This window comes from Puma concolor, chromosome C2 (assembly GCF_028749965.1).
Source record: "Puma concolor isolate L17-30 chromosome C2, mPumCon1.1.hap2, whole genome shotgun sequence".
Lineage (NCBI taxonomy): Eukaryota > Metazoa > Chordata > Mammalia > Carnivora > Felidae > Puma > Puma concolor.
Window position 1 is genome coordinate 101,629,623 of NC_141675.1, and position 13,347 is coordinate 101,642,969.

Here is a 13,347-nt window from a genome sequence, read left to right on the forward strand (position 1 = left end):
GAGATCAGATTCATAACAAGACAGTTCGCCAGGCAAATTTCCCCAGTGTTCGTGAGAGCTTGTGAGGCCTGGGCTGCAGAGAATGATTCTAAATTGAAGCTCCAAGTTCAAGGAATGTGAATGAGGCATAGACTCTATTTTAGGGTAAAGTTTTAGTTCTTCCTGTTCCTGCCTTTCAATTAGAAGGATCGCTCTGGACCTTCCTCTTACCTTCCTTCTCCAGGGAATCAAATCTGCCACAGTCATGACTACCACAACTATCTCTACTCCTGCATTTTTTTCTTCTTAGGATATTCAGACAAATTTCTAAAAGGAAGCAGCCTTCTCTTTGAAGTCTGAATTCTTGAAAAGGAAGGATGCAAATACAAATTTCCTTTTCTTTAAAACACCACTTGGGCCTCAACTTCTTTGAAGGTCTTCTTGAGCATCCATCTAGAACTTTTCTGTGGTATATTCAATTATCACTGTCCCTATAGCCTCATACCTACATTGATGTGCTGGCTCCTTATTGGTTCATTTGCCCTATGAAATGTTTGTCCTCCTCAGGGCAAAACTGTGAGCTACTCATTTCTGTATCTATAGCACATAACACAGTGTGAAGCATATATTAGGCACTCTATAAATGTCTTTTTATTGGATCTGTGTTAGAATAATAGAAAATGTTTGATTCCAACATGCTGTTATGACCTTGGCTCGGGGAAAGTGGGAGTTAATAGCTTCTGATACAAATTTATATGAAAAATAGCAGTATCCCAGTGGGAATTAGGTTAGATAGTCATTCAAAAAGGAAAAATGGTGACCTTCAGATAATCCCTTTAGGGGAACAGCCAAAAACTGAGCATAACCAGACATGGTCAGAGAGCCTGTCTGCGAAATAGGAGAAAAAAATTTGGAGAGTGGGCTAAGCACACAGTGCAACCAAATAACACTTAGGCCATTGTATCCATTGACCAGCTTACTCAAATTTCATTGGTGAATCTTTTTTAAAAATCATATTAAATAATACGCTAATGAGATATAAAATCTGGCATGCCAAGGGTTACTTGAAGATATGAAATTCAATATACGGATTCATTTAGATATCTCAAAGGAATGTTTTACATGCCAAACCTTCTTATAGTGTGCCTTTTCTAAAAATGATCAAAATGTGTTGCAGCAATTTTAGAGAAGGGCTATGCTATCAATAGAAGTCATTTAAGCCCATGTTTTGAACAGACATTTGCTAATTAATTCCAGAAATTAAACAAGTACCTAGATTTGTGTAACGTACATCCAGGAATAGTTCAGATAACGGATTTTTCTTCCTGCACAACTGATCTAATGCCTTTCTCATATTAAAATTCTTTCCGTGCATTGCACACATGTACACACGCACACAACTTGTAAATTATTTTAGGTTTACTGCAATTACGTTAAAACACTTGTTGCCCCTAAATGCCTGAAGATTTATAGTATGAAAGTCTCTTTGGTTTAAAATGCTGCCTCTTTGCCTTTCAGACTATTGGGCAGTAAAAAATGGGATTATAGGAACAGTCTCTGCATTTTCTGGAAAGTCTCCACAGGATAAGCCCCTCCTTAACTTCACTACCTGGCAGAGTCTTGGGCACAGATAGAATACTTATGGACTCTGGCTCCCCTGACTATGTGCTTAGTGAGGACTATGGGTAGGTATAAGAATTGCCAGATGACTTTTTGAAAGTAGGAAAACAGCATTATATTGCTTCTGAAATGGTTTTTCTCTTACTAGAAAACTGACAGGGCTGGAGAATCCAGTCCCATACTGGGAATTCAGTTCAAGAAATGATGGTGTGCTCACTGGCTCCGTAGAAGAACCTGTGACAGGACTCACCGGGGCTTTGTTGCTTTGTTACTTGGTCACTTTGTCACATGCATTAGAGAATGCATGGGGTTGTCTCTTGTTTCAGCACTTGACTGTTTTATTTAGTGTTTGTTTTTAATTCCATGAAGTCTGTGTTTGAGCTACATTTGACATTGATAATGCTTCTTGGAATTATGGGCCATTTTGGTTTTCTGGCCTCATTAAGAGGTAGTCCATGTTTGAATCATAAGCTTATTTTCTTCCCATCCCGCCTTACCTGAATGCATTTGGTGGGCAACCCAAGGGTGACTTTTGCTATTTGGTTGTTTGTTTTGTGGCTTCTAAAAAGTGAGCCTAGGGGCACCTGGGTGGCTCAGGAGGTTAAGCGTCCGACTTCGGCTCAGGTCATGATCTCGAGGTTCATGAGTTTGAGCCCGGTGTCGGGCTCTGTGCTGACAGCTCAGAGCCTGGAGCCAGCTTCAGATTCTGTGTCTCCTCTCTCTGTCCCTCCCCTGCTCATGCTCAGTCTCTCTCTCAAAAAAATAAAATAAAATAAAAGAAAAGAAAAGAAAAGAAAAGAAAATAAAACAAAAATAAAAATAAAATATAAAGTGAGTCTAGCCAATATGGTTGTGGACAGTATCAGCTACACATTGCTGTGTTACCCATCCCTTTCCCCAAGAGACCACCTTAGAAGAAGTCAATTAGATACTAGAAATGGAGTCAAATATTAGAAATACACACTGAGAAAGTGTGTAGATGCAGTAACATTTCTGTTGAGTACAACAGAAAATCACTTGAGGGCCCTGCCAGGAAGTCAGTCTATTCTTACTGAACTCACGGTGTTCCCTAATCACCTGGAAAATTACCAGATATCCCTTGGTGATCATAATTGAGGTTGACTTTCCGTCTCTCATCTTTTCTTTTGTTTTATGTTTACTTATTTATTTTTGAGAAAGAGAGAGTGAGTGGGGGAGGGGCAGAGAGAGAGGGAGACAGAGAATCCTCCCTCCAGAGAGGGAGACAAGACAGCGCAGAGCCTGATGCAGAGCTCCGTTTCACAACCTTGAGATCATGACCTGAGTGAAAATCGAGGGTAAGAAGCTTAACCAACTGAGCCACCCAGGCGGCCTTCTCATCTTTAAAAAGGGACAAAAATGGGCAACAAAGTGACGCAGCTTCGTACTGAAAGCATGAGACCATTGATGCCTAATTTCTTTCAGTGCTTTCCTGTTGGGGCCAGAAGTTCTTCGCCATTACTTGTGAGTATGGTTCTTCAGGGCCTTAGAGCTCCCCAGGTGTGGGTCCCAACTGACAAGTAAACCCATGTGGGCCGTGACGCTGGATGCTTTCTTTACCAGCACTTCCAGTCACGCCTTGGTGCTTGGTGCTTGGTGCTCGGTGCAATTAGCTCTTTCCTTTGAATAGTCCTGCCCTGGGCTGCTTTCTCCTTGTCACAGTGAGCAAGCATTATTCTTTCCTTTTTATGGGAGAAATAGAGCAGAGAGGAGTGAAATAACCCCAGAGGTGAAAAAATAAAAATTATCCATGCTTGGAACGGGACGTCCTAATTCTGTCAGTCATCCCGATGACTATTTCTGTGGAATATAAGAGGGAAACCAGCGTGTCTCCCAGGAAAACTGCCCTTTCAGTCCAGGGCCTCAGGGAAGATCTTTGATGCATTCTTCTTCCTTGTTGTGCCCTCTCTTCATTACACATAGCCTTTCATGAAGCTTACAAGAAGGGACATGAGCACAGGCGCCCAGTTCGCAACAACCTGGGTGAGTAACCCTGGGCAGGGCAGCCGGGAGGGGACTCCGGGAGGGGCGGGAGGATGAGAATGATCCCACGATTCAGAGCCAACTTGCAGCTCTCCCAGAGTCCTTGACCATTGTTTTGTGAACTTAAGAAGAGGTGCCGATCTGTCCCTCACTCTTCCGCCTTTTGCTTGTAATGTCACCAACGCACACAGTTCCATCTGACTCACTGCCATGTTTCTGTAACCTTGGGCAATCATGTCACCTTTAAGGACTTTTGTTTGTTTACAAAGGGAGGATAATAGTCATGACCGCCTGCTCGCTGAAGCGCACGTTAGTGACAGGTGTGGCAAAGCTGAGTGTCAGTGCCGGATTTGGTGGCAGCTGGACAAGAGAACTCAGAGGTGCTTGCCTCCAATTTTCCAGCTGAGTGGGCTTCTTCTCCAGAAAATATCGATGCCCACCCTCTCCGATCTTATAACAACCTTGGACTTTCGTTCCTGAGATCTTTGTAGCGGTTTCTCACTCCTCCCAGTTCACACGCCTGAGAGGTAGGGAAAGTGGCTCAAGAGAAATAAAAACCATATGTGTATTTTCTTTTTAATTTTTTAAAAATGTTTATTTTTGAGAGAGATAGAGCATGAGCACAGAAGGCGCAGAGAGAGACACACACACAGAATCCAAAGCAGGCTCCAGGCTCTGAACTGTCAGCACAGAGCCCGATGCAGGGCTCAAACTCACAAACTGTGAGATCGTGACCTGAGCCAAAGTCGGACGCTCAACCGACTGAGCCATTGAGGTGCCCCAATGTATTTTCTTTTTTTTTTTTTTTTTTTACTGTTTATTTATTTTTGACGGAGAGAGAGAGACAGAGCATGAGTGCATGAGTGGAGGAGGGGCAGAGAGAGGGGGAGACACAGAATCGGAAGCAGGCTCCAGGCTCTGAGCTGTCAGCACAGAGCCTGATGCGGGGCTCGAACTCACGAGCTGTGAGATCATGACCTGAGCTGAAGTCGGACGCTCAACCCACTGAGCCACCCAGGCGCCCCCCAATGTATTTTCTTTTGAAAAGAACTGTCGATCTTAACTTTTCTAGTTTTTCCTAGAAGATGGAATATTACAACTAGAGGAGACCATAAAAAAGAATACATGCAGACCTCCTTATCTCCATTAAAAAAAAAAGAAAAAAGAAGAAAGATAATTGAGGCCAAGAGAGCTGAAGTGATCTGCTCAGTGTGGCACTGTCAGCTGCAGCAGTAACAGAATCAGACAAAACCAGTCTCCTATCTGCTGTGCTCTTCTGTTACTGCACGTCCAGAGAGCAAGGTACCTTCAACGCACCGTTCCCTCCACACCATAGGTTGATACTTCTCGTCCTTTCTTTAGCCATCCCTGGCAATGACAAAGTCTTTTTCTTTTTTTAAAATCACTCTCTCTACAGGGGCACCTGGGTGGCTCAGTGGGTTAAGCGTCCAACTCTTTATTTATTATGACACTCAGGTCCTGATCTCACAGTTCTTGAGTTCGGGCTCTGCATTGACAGCGTGGAGCCTGCTTGGGATTCTCTCTCTCCCTCTCTCTGTCTGCTTCTCCCCCACTCTCTCACACTCTCTTAAAATAAATAAATTTAAAAAAAAGATAAATCACTTTCTCTACAAAATCTCCAGTCATCTACCAATTTATTACCATCAATGAATATTTATTGAGAACTCGTAATCTTCAGACTACTGTACAAATAATTAAAAGTACACACACACACACACACACACACACACACACACGCACACACACAGACCCAAACAGGGGACTCTAAGGAGGCTGTGGTTTGGCTCACTTGATAAATGAAAAACCTTCAAGATTATTTAATCTTGTCTCGAAAATAGTGCCTAATATGTTTCTCGGAAAGAGTAAGTGACTCTAGTAGAACTGAGGATGACCCATTGATGACCCATCAATGAACGTTTGTGGTTATTCACAGGGAAGATGCAGAGAGTAAAGAATCAAAACTGAGTCACCACCAAGAAGTTCAAAACCCACAGAGCAAAATACTGGTGGAGTCAGGACCAGAATGCCTCTGTTGGGCTATGTTTTATGTTCTATTGTTTGGACTACGAGTTACCAAAACAGCTACATTCTATAATAATACCTCTTATCGAGGGCTTTTCCATCTTGCAGAGAGAAACAAAATGAGATGAATTTTTGAAGTGAACAGTCAGATTTCGGGAAGTCTAGCCATTGGTTCTTCCCTATACTCAGGATTCCGGTCCAGGAAATAAAGCTAAATTTTGTGGAATACATATACTTGAACTTGAGGGCAAATCTTTTCAGGATTGAAGGATGGACCTTCTTTGGGTCATAGAGAACCTACCATCTGTTCCTTCACTGCAACATCCTTGCTTGGCCTCTGTGTGGTCTCTGGGTTTTTTTTTTGTTTGTTTGTTTGCTTGTTTTTGTTTTTGTTTTGCAACTTGTTCACTTACTAACCACAAGCTTCCAGCTGCTTATACTGTGAAATCTAATGAGATTACAATAAAGCAGGCCCCATGCACAGCCGTCATTATGCAGAAAGACACAAGAGCCTCAGCTAAACACACCATAAAGGGTTTATCTTAAGATATGAATCCTTGAAAACATCAGCTCAGCGATGACAAAAAGTTCTGCCTAGAGTTCTCTGCAGGAAATATTTTTGATATTGTTTTGACTTTAGGAAAAGAAAAACAACTAGACTTTGTGGGGGTTACCTAAGTGCACAGTGAAACTGCAAATTCAGACTGAATCCTGTCCTCCAAATACAGAGTTCTTATGTGGAAACAATCTCATTTTCATTTTGCTTTCTGGGAAACCCTCCAAGGCACCGTGAACTGCCAGCTTTTTGTGACCTTCAGTTTCCTAACTGCTCCCAAGGGAAACTTGACCTTGGAACTGTGGAGAGGAGGGGAACAAGTTGGCGTGGAGCAGGGCAGAGGTTTCATTCTCTCTGTTTGCTCATTTCCCAGAGCATATGGGTTCTCCTGCACCCTTAGAGCCTCTGAGGGCAAGGAAATGGGGACAAAAAGTGCAATGCAAATGCACATTAACCCCAATGCAAGGACACATACAAGACTGTCACATGGGGTGGAGACTCAGATGGCCAGCTGGGAGCAGTTCCCAGTGAAGCATTAGGAATAAGAAAACATTCGGCCACCTGCAGATGCACAACTGATACAGGGCTCCCTGACTCCTCAGAGCATCGTAGGACCAAAATGAAGTTCATAAGGCACAAGAAGGCTTCCTGTAACGTTAGCTGGCTTCCATAGGTATCGGGGACACACCCATGACAGATTCTCAATTTGAAGAAGGACTTTCTTGGGTTTCCTATCATTTGGCAACTTCTTGACTCACAAGATACCATCTGGTCATAGAGTTAACCAAGAGAGGAACTGTGTATATCAAGAGACGCTATGGGGGCCCTGTAGCCCCTACCTACATATACTGTCCTATAGGCATATAGCCAATGAGAGGAGAGTGGTTTCTTAGCTTTTCCCCAGCAAGAATTCCTTCCATCTCTTTCTTTGCTTATGGGCACATGGGTTGAACAAATTTGCCTTTAAGGCAGATTTTATTAAGTATCAAGTAGTGTCTTCATTTCCATTACTCAATGAAAATCTAATTAGAGTAACATTACCACACTGACCTGATAGAATCTCCGCCCAAAGCAAAGCGATCAACATTTGAGTAGGTCTCTGAAGCCTGAGAACAGGCTATGTAGTCAGTTGGCATTTTTAATTTCTGAAAATAGCTTGTATTGTCCCATTCCCACCCTTTGTAAGCCTGAAGGATCCAGGGAACTGCTTGTTTGTTAGAAAAAAAAGAGAGCAAAGAATTTGGAGTCCTAAGCCTATAGGACTTGTTAGCAGAGTGATTCTGAGACAGCACTCACCTTTATGGAGTCTTAGGTTCCTTATCTGAAAGGATGTCGTTTTACCATGACACCCTTCTTACAGGGTTATGATGAAATTAAATAAAACCAGACTAGGAACTTTCGACATATTCAGCTTTCCCAAAGAGAGAAATTTGCAGAAATAAAAAATCTGGGTACAATAAGTGAAAAAATTTGTCTCTGTGTTACATTTAAATCAAACAAATAAACAAAACAATGTTCACAAACCAGGAGATAGGACAATTTTCTTTTTCACAGTTTCAGAAAGGGATGGAAAAACTGATGTAAGGGCAATTGTGTGTGTGTGTGTGTGTGTGTGTGTGTGTGTGTGTGTTTTCTTGTTACTTTCCTGGAGGAGAGGAAAACCACTGTGATGTTGAGTGTTATGCCTGTATGGGATCAAGAATGCCTGGCTGAGGGAGTCATAAATATGTGCCCTGAGGATCCAAGCTAATAATTTACAAAGGACTCGTACTCTTTTACCCTTAGAATACAAATAGTATAGACACTGCTGAGTATTTTTCCCAAAACAGAGTGCCAAAGAACATGGGTTTTGGCCAGGCAGACCCCAACTCAAATTTCACCTCATCTTACTACCTGTCCAATATACGAGAACTGAGCAAATTGCGTAAGTTTCTTATAAGGATTAGATTTTTTAAAAGGTAGATAAAAAGGCAGGAGTTCATTTCCTGCACGTCATAGGCACTGGTTAAAGGTGAAATGTTGTTATGCGTCCTCATATTTCAGCTTCAACTTTTCCTCTTTATCCTAATGTTTTAGTTAGCAAAAATGATAGCATGTGAATACAATTCTTGTGGGGTCAGCTGCATCAGGAAAGGGTACTTACTCAGCGGCCTTGGCAACGCGATCTCTATTTGTAATGCCTTTGCTATCACACGCTTAAGTATGAGGTGGGTCTGGAAAAAGAAGAAATTCTTTGTTCAAAGATATTCAGCCAACCACATTTCACCATGGCACTTCTTTATCTTGATCTTGTAAATGCTCAGGAATTGTGGCTGCTTTGGAATTTCTGCCAGACAGCTAATGGAAGTTTTAGGATGTATCCAAACAAAAGCAAAATGGAGGTTGGGAGAAAAGGGAGATTTGCTGCTGTGCCTTACTGGTTCACTGCTTGAATGACAGCTGTAAGCCATTTGGACTCCAAGCCGACATGGGCCTCTTTGGGCTGCAGATACTGGGAACCTCGATATGATAGATTGTTGAAGGTTCCTCTTGCTTTAAGCCTCTTTCTGCCCAAATCCCTTGGATTTAGATGAGTAGAGATTAGCTAAGGTGAAGTGAAATTGTAATTATTAATTTTAGTTCCCAGAGAAGGACTGGAACGGTGTCATTTGTTTCCCTGGAAATAGTTCAAATGTTGTACTTAAGTTGGGGCTCATGTGTTTGAGTCTCTGGAATAGAAAGGGGCAGAGATCTAGCCTGAAAATTCCCTCGGTTTACTTAAGAAATATCCAGGGCTGGGGGCACCTGGGTGGCTCAGTCGGTTGGGCGGCCAACTTCGGCTCATGTCACAATCTCACGGTCCATGAGTTGAGCCCTGCGTCGGGCTCTGTGCTGACAGTTCAGAGCCTGGAGCCTCTTTAGTTTCTGTGTCTCCCTCGCTCTCTGCTCCTCCCCCACTCGCACTCTGTCTCTGTCTCTCCCTCTCAAAAATAAATAAACATTAAAAGAAAGAAAGAAAGAATGAAAGAAAGGAAAAAAAAAAAAAAAAGAAATATCCGGGACTGGAAAGACTGCAGTGACTGTCACTCCTGGGACTGGGAACACTTCCCTCTGCTCCCAGCCCGTTGTTCTCTTTACTTGCTCTTGCAGAAGGTCTAGTCTAGTCCATGCTGCCATTTTGGTAATAGTGGTACCCAGCTGGCCTCGGGCATGGCACATCCAAGGGCCAGTGGAAAACCTCTGACTTTGTTAGTCAGCCTTGCTTTCCTAGGTGACTGCCCTCTCAACACCCACACACCCACAATTTATGTTCCTGCATGTGCTTAACTCTATGACTGCCTTGGAAAAGCATTGGATAGGGAATGAGGCAGGATTTGGTAGAATCCTGGCTCAGCTTATGACTGAGTAAACATGGGCAAATTAATTAACTTCTGGGTTCAGGGCACCTGGGTGGCTCAGTCGGATGAGCGTCTGACCTCAGCCCAGGTCATGATATCACAGTTTGTGGGTTCGGGCCCCATGTCAGGCTAACTGCCCACTTTGGATGCTCTGTCCCCCTCTCTTCTGCCCCTCTCCCACATATTCTCTCTCTCTCTCTCTCTCTCTCAAAAATAAATAAACATTGAATTAACTTCTGAGTTCTCATTTCCTGACTTGTAAAAGGACTAGTACTGTCTATCTAGTTTAGTCAATCCCGAGAATAACCTCCCCCTACCTAATATCCAATATGCATGAAATGGGAAGAAAAGCTGGATATATTCTCAAGGGCCACCAGTGTTTTGGCCTATTCCAGATGCTGCAGAGAAAGGACAGATAAGACCTATCTGTTTCTAAGGCAGCCTAAGGGATTATGGGTAAATCTGGCCAATGCATTGGAATGCTCTGGCACACTTTCCCCAGTTCCAAACCACCTCCATCGCATGCATTATCTACAAACATTCTCTGGAAACCAGCCAGACACACACTTAACATTTTACAGAGTTAATATCTTCACAGAAATGTATCAGTTACCATAATTCTTCACCACATTCCTGGGAGTTAGCCACAGACTCAGCCCAAATCACACATGGGATTTGTGTCCAGGCCACCCTCTGCAGTGGCTTACACTCCTGCATCTAGTTAACTTCCCGAGCCACATAAAAATTCCGGCCACAAACCGCACCAAAGGGGATTCACTTCAGTTCCATAAATGATTGACAAAAATACTGTCAAACATTACCTTGTTGAATAAATTGCCCGATCCCTCTCCTAAAGGGAGTTCAGAAAAATAGGGCTTCTCTTTCACCATACAACTAAAAGTGGAAGAGCTAGGAACCATTGCACAGACCTGTCAAGTATATGGGTAACAATATGACAACATTTCTGGAGGGGTTGTATTCAGATCTAACTGTTTATTTAAAATAACGTATTTTTGGAATGTGTAGACTTGAAAGAAAAATTACATGTTTTTTGGTGATTACTTAATAATCTTATCCCCCCTCAAGAATCACTCGCTAACTTGTTCTTTATTCAATTTTTTCTCTCTAGACTTCCAGAAGTAAGGGAAGCTTCTTCAAAATCACAAGCTCTTATGCCTGAGGTGACATCAGGTATTCAGTTTGTTCATGAGTCTCGTTCGTGTTCATTTATTGTTGAGCTAGGAATGAGCCCGTGGCATTTACTACTCTGTGTAGGATAAAAATGTCTCTGGTCAGCTATCACTGCAGAGAACAGTTATCTTCTACATTGCCTTGTGTCTCTTCTATAGAGATAGGCATGGGCTTTAGCGGTCTTCTGTCAAAGTTAGGAAACAGCCTTTCGTCAGTAAATGATTGACCTGGCCAGCCTGGGTGATAAGCTTAGGTAAACAGACTTGATTCTGCTCCAGCAATTTGAAGACTTTTAACTCCTTAGATTCCAGAGCCGAATAATGCACATGGCTTTCTGGGAAATCCTATCGCTCGAGTTCGAAAGCTTTTTGCATAGACAGTGTGTTCCTCAGATTTATAATGCAAACTGTCCTGGTATATCTTGAAAGTGGAAAGAACTTATGCCAGCAAAATCTGGAACAAAACCATGTTTGAAGAGTCATAACTAATGGAAGAATTTCATGAAATCACAAATACAATTTTTATGACGAAAGATAGAAAACTTTCTAAACCTTTGAAATATGTAGAGGAAACACAACAATTTTCAAAAGGGAAAGAAGATGGAAGAAAAATACAAACCACTTTGCAGAACACGTTGGTGGACGAATGATTGAATTCTCTCAACATGCACCCACAACTAACACATCTCCTTCAGTAGACCATCATCAGAGATTCTCTGGCTACAAGGCTGGGCAAAATGCCTGTTTTGTGATCTTGAGAGAAAGGCCCATGACCAGACAGATTGCCTACCTTGATTGCTGCTTTTGGAATCTGGACTCTTCTCTCAACTTCCTTCCTGACTCAGCAGTGGTGTCCCACGACTGTTCCAATCCTGGCCAAAGAGTTTGGGACGATGGTAAGAAGCATCAACACAGGATTTCACTTTTTCTCAAGCACAAAATCAAGGTGTTCCCCTCCATTTCCTTTCCCGCTTTCACTGGCCCCTGCGGACAGTGGTCATGAGCTGCAACTTGCTTGCAAGCAGGTATGTTGACAGATGTGAAGGAGGGAACCTGTGCTGGTTTCAGCTGCCTGGTCTGGCCAATCATTACAGACCATTCCAGGCTCTCAGTCCTGCTCAAGCCCAACCAGCGATCTTGATGACAGAATCAGATAGCAGCACTGCAGGGGAAGAAAGCAGATTTGTTAGCTATTGACTATCCAGAAAAGCAGTGACCTTTCAACAGGATCTGTGAAGTAGACAGGTATATATGGGAGAAAAATACCTTTTATTTCACTTCTTTTTCCTTTAGCAATCTCAGAATGCAATTTCAAGGTCATTTTAACAAATCTCTCATTTAATAGAATTTCTTCTATTGAATTCCTGTCTGGTGAGAATCATTTGGAAATTCCTTGAACAAATATGGCTGCCACTTACTTGAACCTTGAAATTTTATTCCTATTTTATAAATGAGGGAACAGAAGCTCAAAGGGGTAATAGTCATGCAAGGAGTAGGTGCTTAAATCAGGATTCGAACTCACTATTCTAAAACCAGTACCAATGTCCAATGTCCATACACTTTCCATAGTACTCTGTGGTAGACTGAAGAGGCCCCAAAGATGTCTATGTCTGAATTCTTAGAACCTGTGAATATGTCACCTTTCGTGGTAAAAGGGACTCTGCAGATGGATCAAGTTAAGAATTTGGAGATGGAGATTGATTATCTTGGGTTGTCCATGTGGGCCCAGTATATCACAGGGGGCCTCAGAAGATGCTAGGATCAAAGGACACGTGGTGACAGGAGTGGAGTCAGAGAGAGATTGAAGATGCCATGCTACTGGCTTTGAAGAAGTCAGGAAGGGCCCCTGGCCAAAGAAGGTGGCTTTTAGAAGCTGAAAAGGCAAGGAAATGAGCTTTCCTCTAGAACCTCCAGAAAGAACACTGCCCTGCTGGCCCATTTTAGACTTCTGACTGTAGACTTGAAAGGTAATACATTTGTATTGTGTTGCTGTAAGCCACTGAGCTTGTGATGACTTATAGCAGCAATGGAAAACTGGGAGAACCAGAAATATTCTGCCTGATGGTGAGCTCTACCTTCTCGAAACGACAACTCATGGGTCCAGTTCCTCTTTGAACATCAGGCATTCAGGGGGGCAGTTGCAAATGATGGGGAAGGACCCTGGGAGGAGACTCAGAGACCAGTTCCAGCACTGCCTTAGACCAGTCATTTATCTCTGGCTTTTAGTTTTCTCTCTTGTAATATTAGCACCTGGACAAATGTTCTTTGGTCCCTTCTACGTCTAAATTCATAAGATTCTCGGTTAAGCGTCCAACTGTGGCTCAGGTCATGATCTCATGGTTCGTGGTTTTGAGCCCCACATCAGGCTCTGTGCTGACAGTGTGGAGCCTGGAGCCTGTTTCAGGTCCTGTGTTTCCCTCTTTCTCTCTGTCTCTCCCTCACTTGTGTTCTCTTTCTCTCTCTCTCAAAAATAGGTAAACTTAAAAAAATTAAAAAAAATTAAATTCATAAGATTCTAATATCTCAGTCATACAACAATTCAAAAATAATTAAAGATATCCCCATCATGTTTCTCTTGGTG

General features: G+C 42.6%; 1 protein-coding gene across 3 annotated transcripts in view; it reads right to left on the minus strand.

Annotated features, from left to right (window-relative positions):
* Positions 1-11,808, minus strand: part of PHLDB2 (pleckstrin homology like domain family B member 2) — a 228,078-nt gene extending 216,270 nt beyond the window's left edge. For 2 of the 3 annotated variants that reach the window (XM_086675472.1, XM_086675463.1), the window contains exon 1: positions 11,557-11,808. The gene's annotated coding sequence lies outside the window, so the exon portion shown is untranslated. Of the gene's footprint in view, positions 1-8,342; positions 8,413-11,556 lie in introns of all 3 variants that reach the window. The other variant, XM_086675464.1, reaches the window with a different exon arrangement.
* Positions 11,809-13,347: the final 1,539 nt, after the last annotated feature.